The sequence below is a fragment of the Sciurus carolinensis genome, chromosome 13 (genome assembly GCF_902686445.1).
Source record: "Sciurus carolinensis chromosome 13, mSciCar1.2, whole genome shotgun sequence".
Lineage (NCBI taxonomy): Eukaryota > Metazoa > Chordata > Mammalia > Rodentia > Sciuridae > Sciurus > Sciurus carolinensis.
Window position 1 is genome coordinate 80293767 of NC_062225.1, and position 20199 is coordinate 80313965.

The following is a 20199-nucleotide window of genomic DNA, read 5'->3' on the forward strand; positions in this document are numbered from 1 at the left end:
GTAACTACCAATCTAAATATCTACAAAGCTATTCTAAAGAATCGAAGAATAGATAAAAACTTTCCAAGATAAGTCAAGTGACTTTTACACGGCCACATTTTTTCCTTGTTATTTATCTCCTTGAAGCTGCCTCTTAAGTACACATTATCTGCAGGGAAACCTAGCTAGTGCACAATCATTTAATTTTTGTTATTTATGTTATTTTCCAATTAATAGATGAGAAGACTGAAACAAGGAGTGTTGTGCACAGGTCATGTGACAAGTCAGCGTTAGAGGTAAGATGTAAATCCAGAATGATTTGCCTTCCTTCAAAGACAATGTTCTTAATGCTCAGAGGGACATAAAAACATCAGAACAGAAAGGTGTTGAGATGTCCTCCAGACTAATGACCCGTGACAGGGAGATAGAAGAGATTCAATATATACATACGTACAAGAACCGGGCGCACCTTGAGTCTGGAAGGAAAAGACAGTGATTCGTCCATTTAGGAGGAGGGCTCATTTTTTAGAAGTTACCTCCAGGTGCACCTTCATGTGTTCAAAGATGAGCTCCCAGTTCACCACTCCTTTCTGGGCTCTTCACAATGGGGCGTGAGATCCATAGAGGAAGGGATCAATTGTTCACCTGTTGATCAGAAATGTGGGGAGCACTCCTCTGACCTTTCAAAAGTCAGGAAATCTTTATGGTCTGAGGCATCAGAGAAGAGGCAGATTACAGACAAGAGATCTAAGCATAATTTGCCCCCCAGACACCAGCAATCTGGGGCTGGTTCAGAAACCAATAAAATAGGCGTTCCATGAGACATTCATTTGTGAAGAATTGAAGATTTCAAAAAAATAAATAAATAAAAACCAACCTGTCAGACATTGCTGCCGTGTGACCTAGCCTGCCCCCACAAGGTCCACGTGTTGAAGATTAGTTCCAAGAGCTAGGCTTCTGGGAGGTGGTGGAATCTTTGAGGGAGGAACCTCATGAGACATCCTTGGGTCATGTGGGGTATGCCTTGAAGAGGACTGTGGGATCTTGGCCCCTTCCTTTCCTGTCTTTGCTCCCTGGCTCATGGTGTTAAGTGGATTTGCTCTGCCATGTGCTCCTGCCAGGATGCACTGCCTTGCCACAGGTTCAAAGCCATAGGGCCAATCAGTCATGAATAGAATCTCCAAAACCGTGAACCAAATAAGCCTTTTTCTCTTTATTAGTTATCTCAAGTAGTTTGTTATAATGTCAAAAAGTCAACTAACATATCGATTCTGCTTGTTTCAATGTTGTGCTAGTTCTTTTTTTCTATTTTTCAAGAGACATTATAGGTAGAAGCTTTATCCTGAAGGCTCTATCGAGACACCTTCCCTCCAAATGCTCTGCATCTCTCCCACAGCACCTGATGCCAATTGTACTAAACACAAATAATAGACTATGTAAGAAGTAAACAGGGAATCTCAAATGTGAGAAGGAAGAAGAATGAAGAACCAGCTAAGAAGGGAAAACCACTAACAAGAAAGAGAATAACTGGGGAGCTAAGAGCAGGGAGAAATATATATATATAAAATACTTTAAAAAAAGCAAAACTCACAAGCACAGCAGAATAATGAACTAATAACTGTTGGTAAGAAAATTTCAAGAATGTCATCAAAAGTTTAAGACATTTATCAATAGTTAAAATCTGTTTCTGAGATGATCTCACCATGTTGCCTAGGCTCACCTCAAACTCCTCTCGGCTCAAGCTATCCTCCTTCCCCAGCCTCCTGAGTCCATAAAACCCTCAAGGAAATAATAAGAAATAAAGAGCTAGTGAATGACCTAAAGTTCAAAATTAAGAAATACCATCATAATGCATTATTGAAAGATCAAATTAATGGATTCTTGAAAGAAGCATGTTAAGATATGGAAGACAGACCCTGAAGTTCCAAAATCTAAATAGAGAATTACCTTCAAAATTCTGGGGGAAAGCTGCGTGTGGTGGTGTATGCCTGTAATCCCAGTAGCTTGGTAGGTTGAGGCAGGAGAATCACCAGTTCAAAGTCAGCCTCAGCAACTTAGCAAGGCCCTAAGAAACTCAGGGAGACCCTGTCTCTAAATAAAAACTTTTTAAAAAGGACTGGGGATGTGGCTCAGTGGTTTAGTGCCGTTGGGTTCAATCTCCAGTACCAAAAATAAATAAATAAATGAGTGAATAAATAAATAAATAAATAAAATTCTAAAAGATTATGAATCTAGAAATCTTTATCTAGAAAAATCATCATTTAAGTGGAAAGTCAAAATAAAGGCAGCACTTTCAGACACACAAGGATCAGAAAGTTTACCACCCAAAACCATAATGAACAGCTTTCCAGAACAATTACTCTTGGTCCTGAGTTGACATTGTAAATTCTGGTTTCCCCATAGGAGAAAGAATGCAGGATCTTTCTACACATGCAATTTAAGAATTTAAGTGGAGTCGTAGGTAGGTTGTGTCTGGTTATTGTTGGCAAATCATTCTGTCGTATTTCAGATTTCTCCCAGCAAAAAACAACAACGAAAAACATTTTCCTTCACTTATGCGTTGTGCCTCCTGCATGCTGCAGAAGAGAAGAAGAGGTTACACAGAGGACCAGATCAGAGAGGTAGGACGGCGCCTGGCCTGGTAGGACACTGTCATGACTGGAAGGTTTGAGCAGAAGGATAAGATCTGGCTCTTGTTTGGTCCAGTGATTCAAACTTCTGTGCTTAGAAAAGACTGAAGGAGAACAGGGGAGTCGGGTGTTGCTACAGGATAGTGCAATCACCCCCTGAATCAGTAAGCGAAGGCAGGAATAGCGCTCTGTAAGAAGTGACCCCAGAGTGCAATGGTTTCAACAGATTCTTATTCTCCAGAATCTGGTTGTTACTAGGAACCAACTGACCTCGGCTGGCTGGGCTGGGAATGTGGGTTCCAACTGTTGGTCTGGTTGTGCTGCCTCCTCATATCTGCTCTAGGACTGCTGGGGACAGGGCAGCGGTGAATTGGGCAGCTTGTCTCAAGGTGTTGGCACAGACCAGAGGAAGCCCCAGGGTGCACGCCCATTCCAAGAGTCAGCCTTCATCCTTGGAGCACACACAAAGGGCACAAAGTCAAGGGCAGCCTATGGACTTTGCCCACTTCAAAGCCGGGGGGAGGGTGGCTTGCAGAGGAAGGTGATGATGGTGTGCCACAAATAATTCCATTATGGCCCCAGTTTGAGGTGTGAGGGTGGCTTGGGCTGTGCCAGAGACTGGGAGCAGGAGGGAAGAGGTCAAGTTGCGTAGCTACTTTGCAGATAAGGCTGATGGGATTTGTGAGTACATCAGACATGAAGTGAGAGACAAAGAAACTGAAGATGTCTTTCCTCGTCCAGGTGTTCAGAAATGTTTCTTTAAATAATTGTACTTTAGATGGACATTAAGTTCACTTCCCTTATTTTTAGTGTTTTGATATTTCCCTTAACTTTCACAATCCCTTCCAAGATCATATACAGAAGGTCAGAGGTCTCATCTTATTTTTTGTTCCCATGTGACTGAGATTCAATGGATTGGGCCAGGTGAGATGGTCTATGTTTATACACCTGTGTCAAAACTCTCTCAATGTCTCCACAATAAGACATCAGATTCTTTGCAACAAAGTTCAGACCACCCTTCTGTCTACCAACAAGCCCTCTTGAACAAAAACGAGAAGTAGAATAAGCCTGGCGTGGTTTGCTTTTCTTGGTTAGTCACCAGCATTAAAGCTTCAGACTTAGCCATGTGCCTGGCCATTTCTTTTCCACTTTTTTTCCTCCAAACATATTGAAAGTCAAACTGCACTCTGCAGATTGTGTTTAAGACACTAGGGAAAGGTTTGAAGGGTTTTCATCATATGTAGTTAACATTTTCTGAAGTTTTGGCATTTAAATTCACAGGCTTGGGTTATTTGGAATATTTATCTGTAATAAATAGTCCATTCCCTAGTGACAGTAAATAAGTAAGGAGTCAGTCCATTTCATTTTCAGTGATTTATGCATCAGTATGGAGATTGTGTTCCATTTAACAATGCAAAGAGTGCACGTGGTGAGTTTGTTTGGTTGCTATGTGTACCGTTTAGTCCCAGGATAGCTCGGACTGGAAATTAAGCCCTGTGGAGTGACAGAGTTGCATAATTCTGCCTTCTTGGTGAACTGTCTTGGGCCTCAGTGTCCCCAGCTCAGATATCTGTGTATCAAATGGAATGTGGGTCTTGCATTGTTCTTTCTGGTTTGACCCCAAGCCAAGAAATTTACAGAAGCCTGAATCCTGAGTCTCCTTCCTAAGCAATTGCCACTGGCATAGAAGCAGTCAATCCCTGCTCATTATTACAGCTTTGATTGACAGAAAATTGGGTGCTGGTTCTTTTCTAAAAATACAATGAAAATCATTCCCTTACAGGTGGAGCTTTCTGGCTCCAATGAAGATTAAAAATGAAATTAGCCATTAGAAATTTCATTCAGCTCAGTCCAAACATTGCAAAATACAGCAAATGCAGAACTTTGCACACTCAACAGTCAAGTTCAATTTCTACCTGTGTCTCTCTTCCAAAGCAGTCAACTGTGAAACCTTTATAATTGCCTGTCATGTATCTGGTTGTTACCAGAATCTAGAGGTAGAACATACCAGAAGAACTCTGATTCCTGACCTGGCATGATTTGTGATCTAATCTGGATGACCAGAGACACCCACATAAACTTCTCAGTGAACAAGGTAGCCAGGGGGTTCAGGCAGTAAGGAGCTCAGAGCCAAAAGCAACTGCTAAGTGCATGACAGAGCCAAATCCAAGAGCAATGAGAATTTGACAAAACGGTGTAAATATGACGCCTGATTTGGATATTTCAACCTCTACTGTTTCCTTTTGTCCAACTTTAATTTCCCTGTAACAGATCAAAACCACTCCATAGCAGTAACCACTTAAAATGAACTTTAAACTTATAGGCTCCCATTCTAAAGCAATGCTCTTATTTTGGATGGACCAACCATTCATCAATCACCCTGACCCACCCCAGCAAAGGGATGCATAATCCATCTCAGAGCTTTCGGCACATAATTCCCCTGCTCATACACATCAGTGGCTTCCTACAGCCCACATCAATCAGCCTCTGTCTGGAGACCCTTGGTGTCCCTAGCAGAGACCTGCCTCACCCACCCATATCTGACTTACAGCATAAGGACTGATCCCTGAGGACCTCTTCTGCAAGGTCCCCATGTCCTCATACTAAGTCCACCACTTTGTGACTTATGTGACCGTGATGGTTCATGGAGGTGATGATAGAGCTGATTTAATTGCTTCCCCACTGCATGTCTTCTCTTTTCAGTTAGATAACATTTTCCTTCAGGACATTCCTATGCAATATGATTGGAAATGGTTTCACTTTCCCTACAACAGAGGGCACATAGTAGATGTTTAATGAATCTCTAATAGGCTGGCTTTAATTTCAGTAGAACTAGAACATGTGGTAATTGTGGACATGGGGCCAAGACTAGGGTGAAGCAAATCAGTGAGGAACTTGGACATAACTGACCACCTTCTTAAATTGAGCACCAGGGACTTTGCTTCTCTCATCCTAGAAGTGTCCCTGATTGGATGGTATTGTGGAGCATTCCCCCCGCCCCCAGGATCTGTCTTTATGCAGTAGAAGTAGATATTGACTTTATTTTCTCTCACGGATCTTCATAAACAGGACACGCAGTGTGTATGCTTAAGAAGGGGCCAATTCCATCAGAATGGCTTCCCTGTAGTGGTGGCAAAACCACTCAGATGACGATGACACTCCTCGAGTCAGCCCCACAAGAGGCTGCAGAGCCTGGCTTTGAGTCAGATCTACTCAGGGTTGAGGACTAACTTCACTCTTTGCTACCTAAGTCATCTCAGCAGAACCACCAAATATTATTTGCCAAAGCAATAAAATAAGAATTAGAAGAATAAAATGTGGAAAATAAGGAGAAGGAGGAGATGGAAAAGGAGCAAAAATATGATTATAGTTTTTCTTTAATTAGGATTGATTGCAGTTGTATCAATTCCAGTTACTTTGTGCAACACTAAGCCCTAAATAAAACTTGGTTATTATCATTGTTATTATCTATAATGGTTGCAGCTTGTTTTTTTAGAATGCATTCATAGCTCACAATTGCAGAAGTATCATACTCTGCACACATATATCTCTGTACAAATGCAATCAGAATACATAGTAAAGTTCCTGTACATTAATTGCTTACTTAACAAAGACAATGAGGGATCACATAGAAACTATTTCTGAGTTGTTCCAACAAATAAGAGAAGGGAAATATTGAATGAGGCCACATATAAAGTGTTTTGGGGTTCTATGCACCAGGGGCCAGCTCTAATTCACCTTCACACTGGAAGATTTCAAAGTTACTGATACTACTGATGCCATTAAAAAAAAAACAAAGACAGCAGGAGCAGTCGCTATGGGGAGAAAATGGCACATCCAGGCTTGAAGTACTAATGACACCAAGGGAGGACTAGGTATTTTTCTAAGAAAAAAAAAAGGTTTTCAATCTACGGGAATCATTTCTTAATAATTCATAATCAAGGAGTGAAATGTATGTCACGTGTGCCATGATGCAAAGCTCTCCTGCACTTTCTGCAACTGTTCCATTAGACATCATAGGCCCACGTGTGTTGCTGAACTTGTTAACTTCAGTGAACTCGCTCACCAGTCAGGACCATTTCTACCATCAGGCGTGATGTTTCCATGACTTACTCTGGCAAGAGCAGACTGGCAGTGAATCAATGAATATGCACACACATAGCCCTGAAACACAAGTGATCTTACCTAAGTTAATTAGGCAGTTGTGAATATATAACCTTGGTTTGAAAAATAATCCATGAGACCAAAATGGAAAAACATATATACATATATATAAAATATTTATTTCTGGCCAGTATATTCAGAAATACAACCTACTAGATCAGGTGATTTCCCATGGTTTTTAATGAACTCTTAGCAGTAACGTTAGCATTTTGGATATAAAGTCTTTACATATACAATCTGAAAAATGAACTAATTTGTTTTTCCTAACCTCATGGGAAAAAAAAAAAAAAAGGATTTATTGGTTGTGTATGTGCATTTCTTTGTTACTTCTTTTGCTCGAGTGTTCTGAAGAATTTTAGGATGCCAAATTCAGTCACTGACACTAAACAGGTTTAAACCATAGTCTAAGGAAAGTGGTCTTTATATATAATTTTAAGGAACAATATTCAGCCAATAAGTGGTTGAATAGTAATAGTCTTTTAATAATTTAATATTTAGGACAAGTAAGCAAAGTCAGATGTTAACTGAAATGTCTCTGGGTCAGTTTGGAGTCTGAGCCTTCTCCTCCAGCATAAACACTCCCACCTCGTACCCAAGAGCAGAAAACCGACCAAGGACTAAGTCACATAGCATTCACAGCCCAATCAGTGTGCAGGTAACACAACTGAAACAACAAGAATTAAGGATATGTTAACAAACTCTTACACACACACAAACACACACACACACACACACACACACACACACACACACACAAAGGAAAAACCTGGTATTAATAACCTCACGTTCTCTATTAACAACCCAATTCTTTTGGTAGTTCACCACACTGATGACTTGAAACCTTCCAGGACTCATTTAAGAGTCTCAGGGAGTCTGATTTACTTCTCAATGGCCCATTCATCCTTTGAACGTTTACTCTGTAGCCTGTGCAGTAATAACCTAAGCTGGATTTCATACATGAAAACCAACCTCCAACACCCAATACTTTTGCCAAGTCCCAGCAAAGGAAGGCTCTTGGAATAATTTAGAGTTTGCCATAATGACAAGTTTAAGATTCAATTATTAAGTGTAGTAATTTATTTTTACTATGTTTGTAAAATGGCTTTCGTCCAACTAATTTTACTCCCCTTCACAGCCAAAAGGCCTAAGATAGCAACACTGATCCTCCCAGCAACGCGACACAGCAGTTCGCTCTCCGTTGTTTAATGCCACGTCAAACAGAAGGATTTCTCCAGGACTCAGATGGAGACATTTCTCTTTTGCCTTAGTTTGGGCAAAAGCTTGATTTCCTTCAGATAGCTGTAATGGATGGCGAAGACGGCAGAGAGGAATCAGGCGCAGCTTGAGGCAAATGCCAGAAGTTTCCCAGAAGGATAAATCTTGTTTCCTGCCTTACTTCACAGAATTAAGCCTTAAACAAGTCATGTTTTGTGGCTTGGATGCTGTGTTTATATCAGCTTTGGCTCTCTGGCTCGTGGTTGGGAACATTGTATTGGTCTGGAACTCAGGAAGGTTTTCCTGAAGCAAGAAATCACTATCCCAGTATCCTTATCTCCTGCTGTATTTTATTTGTTCTATTAATACTAGCAAACGAGCTCTGAATGGTAAGTAGATTCGTAGGAGACAGTGACATTGACCAGGTGCAGCCTGCAAAGCCATTGATTTAGCACTCTGCTTTGGTAACCGTCTTTCCCAGGAGCTGCATGAAGGATACCTCTTCATAAAGGATTTTGTTTTGGAAAATTATAACAGCACCTCATCTGTGCATGATGCATTCTCAGTAGGTTCAGGAGAAAATCGTTTCTGTAGAGTTCAGGGTAGGCTGAAACCTTGCGGTCTCTCAGTGTCTTAAATGAAACCAAATCCTCAGGGAATTGCATTCGTTTATGGTTAGTAACAGGCCACTTCCTGTTTCGAAGCAAAATGGGCTTGAAGAGGCTTATAAAAAAGGCTCAAAAGGTTTCTTGGACATCAAATGGCTCTAGTAAAACATTTTGATGAGTTAAGTGTAAATGCATCAGCAGCATACGGATTAAATTCCCTTCTAAATAAACATTAACAGAGAACATGTTTGGCAAAATGCATTTTGAGTTTTGCAAAACTGAAAACATTTGAAAAAGGAGTGTGAGATATTTGATGAACTCAGAAAGCAGCCGGATTGCCCATCCCATACTTGAATATTTTCTTTGGATGTTCTGCAGATGTCAAATAAATTAGGATGCAGATATTAAAACCAACGTAGGCTGCAGAAATGATCAGCTGCCTGTCAGTTAGAAGGGCGTTTCTGTGGATACCCTGGTCACGTATATGTGGCTGAAGAAGGTCCCAGGGGCCCTGTAACCCTTTCCTCACTCACAGGCAGCAGCTCTTGCCTGGACTGAGCTCTGCAAGTCCTTCTATTATTCATAGTTCTTGCATCTGTTTTTCTGCCTGTGGTATGTTTTAGATCCCAAAGGGAACTCGTCTTTGCTATATATCTGCAATGAAATCTCAGTGCCACCAGCAGATGACATTCTTGGCACTGCTTGGGCCAAGGCCTTATATCAGGAAGCCACTGTCCTTGTCAAAACTTTCATTATCTATCACCATCTCTATTTTTCTGATATGCTCCCAAGACAAAATTTATTAATCACTTGGGGCAGTGGGAAGTGACGGTGGAACAGACAGTAGAAAGCAGAGATGTACACTTTAAATGACCATCGGCTGTGTTTGTTAGCTCACTGTAGGTAGGAAAGAGTCAACTTTTACTCCAAGAGTTGATTTCTCTTGATCAGATATGTGAGGAAGCCATTGAATGAGAGAAAGGCCTCTAGGCACCTCTTGGGTTATAAAGTTTCACAGAGCAGGGATAACTCTATTGTTATTTTGTCTTGTAAAATGCTTGACCCCCATCCACACATTGGCTTGACAGAGGGCAAATCTCATATATGCAGATGCCACATCCTGAGAGTCTGTAGATACACTGACTTCCGGATCATTTTGTTTTTTGAGTTCTACAAGGAGAAAGCAGATTCTAAGAAAGCTTACAAGCAAATCAACTACAGGTATTTGGTGGAAATGCTTGAAAGATTTAACTCAGTGTGTTTGGCAAATGATAAGTGATAACCCAGACATATAAAATTAGACAGGAAATTAATATATTACTCATTAAAGTATTTATTCAAACCTCAATAGGCAGCATCCACTTGTTTTGCATTTATTCGACAGTCCAACAACTGGGGCCTCTTTGCTTCTCCCCTGTTCCTGGATTCATTAAACGGTTTTCCACTGAGGCCAGAGCAGGCAGAGTCTGTTGACCTGACATCTCTCTCCTTTCAATTTACTCTCCATATGGTTGCCAGAGTTTTCTTTCAAAAGGACTCGTCCTGTCATTCACCTGTTCAATAATCTTTGATGCCTACCAGGTGTCTCCAGAATAAAGCCCGAATTCCTTAACCAGGGGTCCAACCCCTCTGGTCTGGCCCTAATTCACCTTTCAGTTCATGTCCCACCACCTCATCACGCAGACAGAGTCTCCGTTCCCAACCTCCGTGTGTTCAGATCCGTTCACAATCCTCGGTTACCTCTTCTCGCATTTTGCACCCTCTAAATGATTGCTTTAATGCAATTTTCCTGCTGCACTCTCTGTTGCATGAGGGTAGGATTGTGTCTGACCCATGTATCTCCAGGGTCTTGGGCAGTGACTGGAACACAGCAGGTGCCATGTGACATTTATGAAGTGGTGAAGTGATCTCTGCATTCTCATGGCACTGGCTTTATATTTACATTATGGCGCTTATAAATTCCATGTTGCTTCACCTGATTTTTCTACCACTGGTCTTTGAACCTGGAGGACAGAGGCTGTGCTTTAGTAGATTTCTGTGTCCTTGGCATCTGCGCTAGTCCCTAGCACACCCGGAATGCTCAATACACATCTGCCAAATTTAAATGAAGAGCGTAGGCTACAGTAAGAGGTCCTGCAAAGGCAGGCCTGCCCTTAAGTGAGCTTTGGGGCTTGATGGCAATTCGGAAACGTGACTTTCACTCTTTTTTTCTTAATTTATTTATTTTGATTCATTGTACTCAAATGGAGTACAACTGTTGTTTCTCTGGTTTTACACGAAGTAGAGTCGCACCATTCGTGTAATCATACATGTACGTAGGGTAATGATGTTTGTCTCATTCTGTTATTTGTCCTTCCCTACTCCTGTCTTTTTCCTCTATACAATCCATCCTTCCTCCATTCTTGCCTCTCTCCCACTCCCTGTTATGTATCATCATTCACTTATCAGAGAGATCATTTGGCCTTTGTTTTTTTGGGATTGGCTTATCTCATTTAGCATGACATTCTCCAACTGCATCTATTTACCTGCAAATGCCAGAATAGCTAAAGCAGTCCTTAGCAGGAAGAGTGAAGCAGCGGGTATCACAATACCAGAATTTCAACTATACTACAGAACAGTAGTAACAAAAATGGCATGGTATTGGCACCAAAATAGACGGTACGTCAGTGGTACAGAATAGAGGACACAGAGACAAACTCACATAAATACAGTTATCTCATACTAGACAAAGTTTCCAAAAACATACAATGGAGAAAAGATAGCCTCTTCCTGGGAAAACTGGAAATCCATGTGCAGCCAAATGAAATTAAATCCCTATCTCTCACCCTGCACAAAACTCAACTCAAAATGGATCAAGGATCTAGGAATTACACCAGAGACCCTGCACCTTATAGAAGAAAAATTAGGTCCAAATCTTCATGTTGGTTTAGGACCAGACTTCCATAACAGGACTCCCATAGCACAAGAAATAAAAGCAGTAATCAATAGTTGGGATAGATTCAAACTAAAAAGCTTTTTCTCAGCAAAGGAAACCATCAGTAATGTGAAAGAGAGAAAATCTTTGCCACACATACTTGAGATAGAGCACTAATCTCCAGAATATATAAAGAACTCAAAAAACTTTACAACAAGAATACAAATAATCCAATCAATAAATGGGCTAAGGAAATGAGCAGATGCTTCATGAAAGAAGATCTACAAGCAATTGACAGATCTATGAAAAAATGTTCAACATCTCTAGTAATAAGAGAAATGCAAATCAAAACTACCCTAAGAGTCTATCTCACCCAATTAGAATGGCGATTATCAAGAATATAAGCAACAATAGGTGTTGGCGAGGAGGTGGGGAAAAAGGTACACTCATACATTGCTAGTGGAGTTGCAAGTTAGTGCAGCCAATCTAGAAAGTGGTGTGGAGATTCCTTAGAAAACTTGGAATGGATCCACCATTTGACCCAGCTATCCCACTCCTTGACCTATACCCAAAGGACTTAAAATCATCATATTACAGAGATGCAGCCTCATCAATGTTCATAGCTGCTCAATTCACAATAGCTAGATCGTGGAACCAACCTAGATGCCCTTCAACTGATGAATGGATAAAGAAACTGTGGTATATATACACAATGGAATATTATTCAGCCATAAAGAACAATAAAATTATGGCATTTGCAAGTAAGTGGCTTTCACTCTTGGGCTCATGACAAGGTTCTGGGCAGGTAAGCTACCAGCCAAAGACTAAATCTTTGCCTCTCCTTGCTTTTGAAGATAGTTAAATTGGAATTCTCCTTTTCACATTGTCTAAGTCAGCTTTCGCACTACAGTGGCAGAGTTGAGTAACTAGAGATGAAAGTCCCACAAGGGCTATAATATTTACTATTTGGCCTGTAAGCAGATGTAGTTTGCGAAGTCATTCTTGTAGGTGGCAGACATAAATAAGAAGAGTAGGATCTGCTTCCTAGAATGGAGGTGAGTTTAAATGAAGTGATATCATTTACCATACTGAGCGTCTTGGTCATATATGAACAGCTCAGCAATTCTTAGGTATCATAATCATTATCATAGTATGATGAGTATTTTCTAACATTAATAATATATGATATAGCAGGAACTTGAGACAGGCTATGTGAAAGGCAGGAACAGGAGAAGCCAAGGCTGAGAGGTTGGCACTGAAGGGCAGCCTGGTAGACTACGGTTTATAGAGATGTCGCTTGATATCTGCTAGTCTTATTATCATCCCCATTTTTCAGATGAGAAACGTGAGGCATCAAGTGTTTGCCCACTTGTCTTAGAATATTAATTGAGATGCCCTGGGGGCTGGGGCTCAAGCTTCGAAAAACTGTTCCACACGACCCAGTAGCGGAAAGGAACAAGTCTACTCATTGTCCCAGCCTCGTGAATCACCAATTAGATAGGACATCTTGTGAAAAGGAATCACCAAAAAGGCCTGGCACCTTGCCAGCTGTGGGAGCCCAGAGGGGAAACAGGAACAGAAGTTAATCCATCAACAAAATATGAAGAGGAGACCAATGCCCTTGGCGATTAGGGGACCGCTCGTCAACATCACACTGGTTATCATTTAACAACCAGGTACGTTTCGCAGTTGGTACATTTTTTTAAAGTCTGACATTTCCAAATACTTGAAAGAATGAAATCAGTAGACAGGATTATAAATGGATACAACCGATTCAGAAAAGAGCTTTATGTCACCTTCTAAATCTGACTGTTCATATACTCTTAAATATTTGCCCAACAATACTTTTGCACACATACAAGAGAGGATATGAATGCTGACAGGGCCCTGTTTCTACTAGCAAAGGCCTGGGTGTCCTTCGACAGAAGAAATGACAAAGAGTGAACAACTATCTTTCATATAACTCTCCAAACAAATGAGCTCCAAGAATACATAGCAATAGGGATTAAGCTTAGTAACATAAAATTAGAAGCTATCAAACTAAATAAACACTTTTACAGAATATGTAGAGGGGTACAATAAAAACATAGTAAGGGAAGGGCAAACACAGGATTTAGGGTAGGAATTTCTTAGTGGGTAGAGGAAGCATTCTAACTGAGATGTGTTTGACAGGTATTAGGTCCTTTATTCCTTTATTCATTCAACAATAGCATAAGTATTTATATGGTAAATGCTGTGAATGATAAAAAAAAATATGAATTATCCATAACGTACAAAGCACTAGTCTCAGGACAGTGAGGGAGAAGACAGAAATGACTCCCATCTTCAAATGGCAATGGATGCCTTCACCTTCCCTGGGCATGACTCCACTCACTCTGTGATTGGTTCTCTCAAATCTTCCTTCCATTTGTGACTTCATTGTTCCTGATCTCTTCCTCATGAGTTTTCATTCTAATTTTTCACTTTCTAGTCACAGAAAAGAAGCAGGATATCTTCTGTTTTTGTGAAAAAAATTGTTCCAAGGGGGCCAGTTGAATGTATCCCCTGGTGGCCTGTTTCTCAGTACCCACAAAACAGTACTTGGGTTTATTGTCCACATGGGGAAGTTGGTTTCTGAGGGTTATGTCCTTCTTGAGAAATTGTATCAAAGTCGGAACTGCTAATTCAAGTCTCCACTATCTCAACAGAGGACCAGGCCAGGACTGGAACCATGACACAGGGCTCCCACCTCTCTGCTTGACAGACTGGGAACTGTCCACATGGGATGTCCACATGCTATTCCAGAAGACCCCAAGTTAGAAGGGGTCCTAGTTTAGAGGGCTTCTAGTCCGGAGGAAGCTTAATTTGATTAAACTTTAAGCAGTTGTCAATAAATCAGGAGGGAATTAGAATCTGACTGTGGTGATAAGATCAGGTGCTCACAGAAACCATTTGGCTGGGACAATGAGTCCCTCTATCAGGCAGGGAAAAGTCAAGTTCCAAAAAGAGAGTCAAGAATTGTCGGTCCAAACTGTGCGAGAAGCAATTTATTTGTTTTGTGGGTGTTTTTCTTCTCTGTAAACACGTTCCGAGGCCAAGTGATTGGTACATGTTTTATAAACTGGAGCTATAAACATAGACATTCTCTTCCAAAAATGGATCTTGAGGACGTCCCTAGGGAACTTGAGCTTGTGTGTTATGAATTCTTAACCTGACTTTCATGAAAATGTTATGCATCTAAGTTTAGGGTGCTGATCCCCACATCTGGGAGAAGACACTGAGAAGTTTTTGAGAAACCCTAAAACACTAAAAAAAATTCCGTTCATATTGAGGACATTACCTTTTTATGGCATGTGTTAATGAAGGAGGAAGGGAAAAGGGATGAGTGTGTATGTGTTTTGGGAACAGGGAAAAATGGCACTTTGGGAAGAATTCCCTTCAAATGCCTATTCTGAAGTCTCTGCTCATGCAGTTTGTTTTCAAAGTCAGTGCTGTGAGATTCTATTTTTTCTCCTAATATGACACTTTTCCTCTAACCTAGATGTGGATTGATTTTAAGGAGCTATTTTGATAGAGCCCAGAATCCATAATAAAATGTCCACACATTGAGTGTATTGAAGATTTCACCAAATGGTATACTTCAAATAAATGGTCTTTCTGCAAATAAGATGGTTCCTCTCCCACCAACTTGTGAAGGGCTGGCCCAGAGAACGACTGGTAGTACATCTGTTCTCAGCTTAAAAGCTCATAAGTCCCCCTCCTTCTTCATAGATGATATTCTTCAGCTGGATAAGAGAGCTACGCTATTTAAACTGCCTGGAAGAACAGTGTGTGTGGGGGAAGCATTTAGCATGCACCGCCTGGGGAATGTGCTTTGGTGTTCTGAGCTAGTTCCTCCTTACACATCTTTCTTCCACCAGAAGCAGGGCAGGGCCTCTGTAGCCCCTTACCTAAACACTGCCCTGCTCCGGAGTTCCCTGGGGTTTCCCTGGAGGTTCATATTTGTTAAGGATGTCTGAGTTTTTATTTGGGGTTTAGAAAATGCATCTTTTACCAGTCAGCTTTGGATCACATATATGTGATCTCTACAGATAATATCTGTAGAGATATTATTATTATTATTATTATGACATATTATCTCTACAGATAATATGTCATCTCTACAGATAATAGTGGAAACACTGGTAAATAAGATGACTTACAAGAACACACAGAGCATTTGATCCTTTCTGTACTTAACAATCGGCATTCAGCTACAGAATCTCTCCAGCTGAAATCTGCATTGACTAAACCTGACGCCATGAGCAATATGTATTTTCCTATTTTTCTCCGTCCCTTCCTCCACCTGTCCAATTCCAGTCAACACTGTTGACACAATAGCCTAGCAAAATGAAGAAGGGAGGCTGGCCTCTGGTCTCATCCTTAGAGAGCCACCAGTTAAACACTGGATGGAACGGGGTCGTCTCTCTTTCTCCACTCTTGTTAACCTGGTGCTAAGACTGGGGCAAATTTCCATTTTTCTCACTGACATACTATCTTCACTGACTTAATCTCCACCTTGATTCTCCCACCACTGGGCCTCAGTTTCCTTAAGCCTTCCAGCCTACTCAGCCAGAGTCACCAGCTGACTTTCCTCATGTCACCATTCACCTTTTGACTTCCACATTTTATAAAAATATGTCGACCTGAAATGAACTATACACTTTTCTGATTTCATCTCCATTTTCCAGCCACAACACCGGCAATCCTACAGGTTCTTCTTTATGCCTGAGACCCAGTGGTCTCTCTGCAGGTTCCCTTTATGTTTATGCAATCCCAGGTGTGTTTCAAGATTGACTTAAGTCTCACCACTTCCTGGCAACCCTCTTGCAAGTCATGTTGCCAGGTGGAACTGTCTTTCTTCAACTCATAGTACTTTCTTGCTTTTGTATTGAACAGAGCTTTGCTTAGCTTTCTGGTAAAGTTGTATCTGTGGACACTGTTACATCATCTCTATAGATAATAGTGGAAACACTGGTAGATAAGATGACACACAAGGCACCATCCATGAGCTCCCAGAAGAGGGTGGTGTCTCATGCTCTGTCCTCCTTCACTCTCTGCTCCAATGTCAGCTTCTCACTGAGGTGTTTGAAATTGCGGCTTGCCTTCTCCCAGAGCAGGTACTGATCCCGTTGCCTGCCCACCTTGGTCTCCAAAGCACTTCTCACTCCTTAATGTCATGCCTAATGAACTTTGTTATTGTAATTATCATTTTGAAGCCACTTGACTCTAAACTTGATAAGGGCAAGAATTTTGTCTGTTTTGTTCATTGCTATATCAGAAACCCTGGAATAGTGTCAGATACATGGGAGCTACTTAGTAAATATTGGCATTAGTTAATAATTCTGAGGTCAGCCACACGTCTAGTGCATTTGAGACCCAGAGAAGACTGCTTTTACATCCACGAGCCTCTATGTGATGAAATTATTTTCATTAACAGTCAGGAAGTAAAGCAAATAAAAATAGGGGCCCCAAATAGCAGGCATTGAATCATTTATTTATTCACATAATCCTATGAGTAAAGTAATAAAATTAACTTACAGTTCAAAGCAGAAAAATACTGTGCAAATATTTATTGAATAGTTATTATATTTACCAAAGCATTTGAATTGATTCTTTAGCTACTTGCTAATATAAAAACATCTTGTGTAAATATTGTCCAATAATTGTGAGTTTTAACAAAAACAAAAGATCCAAAAAGGCACATCACTGATGTACTGTTTCATTTTATTTTTCTATTTTTTCATTTTGTGACAATTAAGAATTTTGGAGAATACACTTCAACTTTGAAGATATTGTTGAAATTCAATAAAATATTCATCTATATTTTGAAATGTGTACTTACCCAACAGAAGTATCACCTCTCAGATTGCACACTGACTCACTAAATGAAATTTTTAAAATGAATAAAAATAAATTCCCCAAGAAGTCACATAAATCATTCAAGATATGTTTCTTTGTTTTTAAAAATCATAATTTCATTGTTCTTCATTTGGAATCTACTATTTCTGCACAAGGATGTTCATATTGTCACAAAGTATACCTGAAAAGAACTCTAACAGTTCTGAATCTCTAATTTCAAAACAAACACATGTAGCTAAATGGATGTGGATTAGCACTGATTTATCACTAGGAGTTCTCTAAATCGACATATATAGAATACAATGTTTATTAAAGAATAAGTAATAAGAGTGTGCACATTTAAAATTTTTATATATAAATATAAATGTATGTTATATAATTACATATTAAATAGTATACTGTTAAAACACTGTTAAATACATATTTTAAATATTTACTTATATATTATTCTTACTAGATTATATTTACATAAATATAATATAATTTTAAAATATTTTATTGTACTTAGACATATAGTATATATTTGTGTAAACATTATATACTGTGTAAATGGTAACCATCATAATTTTTAAAGAATTATAAACATAACAATTTTATACATGATATAAAAACATATAATTTCATAACCTTTTATGATTATAATCCCAAAATAATCATAGTAATTGCTTAGAATTCAGAACAACAAAAGTTTTTTCACTTTCTCACTGATGTTGCTTAGAGTTGCTGATGCGTGGTAATAAAGTGAGCCTTGAATGGACTTTTTTACTATATTTAAATTTTACTGTCTTTCAATACTGAATGTCCACTCCTGTTGCTCTCTTTACACAGCTGGTTGTTTTTGCTCGTCTTTAGCTTCTGTGGCCTGGATGTCCCAGGAGGCTGGACACATCCCACTATCTAAAGTGAATCAGAGTGAAGAAGAGTCTCTAGGGAATGCGTTTTAGTATAGTGAGCTTTTTCTTTAGAGGAGCAGGGACAGGGCAGGGTGTGAGGTGCCATCTGACCTGCTCAGTCATGGCCATGCAGATGCTTGGCCCCCTTGGCCATCAGGACTCCTAGTGCCAGTGCCCCTGGGCCCATTTGGAACCAGTGCTCTCCCAGTGAGGCTTCATGGCAGCTCAGGGGTTCTCAGCGGCACAGGCTGGGTTGTGCAGATGTAGCTCTGACCTTCTCTGCTCAGGAAGGAGTAGCCAGAGTTTCAAGGTCCAGGACTGTGTCAGGAAAGACACGTGACAGGGGATACAACACGTTCGCTGCTTCCAGCACTGTGAGCTCTGCTTCTCTCACTCACCTCAGCAGAAATCACAGTCCTGGGAGGACATTCTCTGTGGGTCTGGGGAGCTTTTACTTTATCTAAATGAGGACTTGCTCTTGGTATTTGTGAAATCATTTCTAAAGAAGCCTTTCTCAGGACCCATGAATAACCTTTCAATCAGTTCACGGGAACCAACAAAATAGTACTCCAAGGAGAGCAGCACATGCATGCAGGAGGCCCTCCTGCAGGTGATTTCTAAGTGAGCACCACAGGTTTACGCTTGTCTCCTATTCGCTGAGGCACCATCAGTGTATAGCATCCCGACTCTCCTGAACCACTTTGTTTGATGGTAATCACTGTGCTTAGCATAGCGAGCACTCTATTCCCAGGGGAAGATGGGCAACTGGGAGCACTTAGGTCAACATCCTTCTCTGCTCATCATTTGTCACCCTTGGTGCTCAGTAAAGCTCTACAACAGCAGCACCTGAGTGTGCCATCAGAGAACCACTGTGATCCTCCCTTGCTCCCAGGGCTAATTCTTCTCCATTCCTTTCATGAAATTGGGTACAGCCCACAACTTTTATAGTCAGTTGCTATTCACAAAAGTGCCTTGGTTTGCTGCTAGTCACAAAACTGTACTGTTTCAGTAATTAAAATGCCCGATGACTAGTAGTGGTCAAAAGTCTGAATTCCATTTAAAGTTACAGTGAGCCCTTCCCCAGCATGGCCTGCTAGGGCTGGGCCTGGTAGTGGGATGGGACAGTGTGGAGGACTTGTCTTTGTCTCTTCCCTGTATTGGTACCTTTCCTTCCCCAGAGAGAGGTTTCGATTCCCTCCGCCAGACAGGCTGCAAGGAGAGAGAGATGTGAGGTACAGGGCAGGAAAGGGTTTATTTGGCTGATGCTCTTGAATTTGCTGTCAGTACTTTCTGGGTTCTTTCTCCTTTGATGGCTTCTGGGGGATCTTTGGAGAATCCTTGCTCATCACTAATAATCTCCTCCCAGTTCCCTTCTGGATGATCAGCTCCCTAAAGGTCACCTTTCTGCCTGAAGAAAACCTCCAGGAGACCTCCAAGACTGATGGAAATCCTAAACCAACACAGTCCAAATGGAGTCTTGCTTTGATGCCTCAAACCGGCCTTCAGAATTTCCCCTCAAGACCTATTGTCTTAAGGTCTTGGATGAAACAGAAACAGACTTTGATTTTAACACTTCTTAATGCAATACTAATCCAGTTTGTCTTGCTCATTGACTTTAATTTACAAAATGCTTCTGAAAATCATGTGTGGATGTGAAAAGGTTCAACGAGGAACCTTTGGTATTCTGATGGGAATTACATTGCCTCTGTATAGCACTTTTGATAATATGGATATTTTGATATTTATTCTGCCTATTGAAGAAAATGGTAAGGCTTTCCATCTTCTGAAGGTCTTCAGTCTCTTTCTTTAGTGTTTGGTAGTTTGCATTGTAGAAATTTTTCACCTTCTTGGTTAGACTAAATCCCAATTTTTTTTAAATGCTATTGTGAATGGAATAGTTTTACTGATTTCTTTCT

At 40.5% G+C, this 20199-nt stretch overlaps 1 long non-coding RNA gene across 3 annotated transcripts in view; it reads left to right on the forward strand.

The window, feature by feature from the left end:
* LOC124963381 (uncharacterized) overlaps positions 1 to 20199 on the forward strand; it is a 54042-nt gene that overhangs the window by 17496 nt on the left and 16347 nt on the right. The window contains exons 2-3 of one of the 3 annotated variants that reach the window (XR_007104721.1): positions 217 to 275; positions 2489 to 2600. The exons of 1 other annotated variant lie outside the window; for it this stretch is intronic. This is a non-coding gene — a long non-coding RNA (uncharacterized LOC124963381). The remainder of the gene's footprint in view (positions 1 to 216; positions 276 to 2488; positions 2601 to 20199) is intronic. One more of the 3 variants, XR_007104722.1, reaches the window with a different exon arrangement.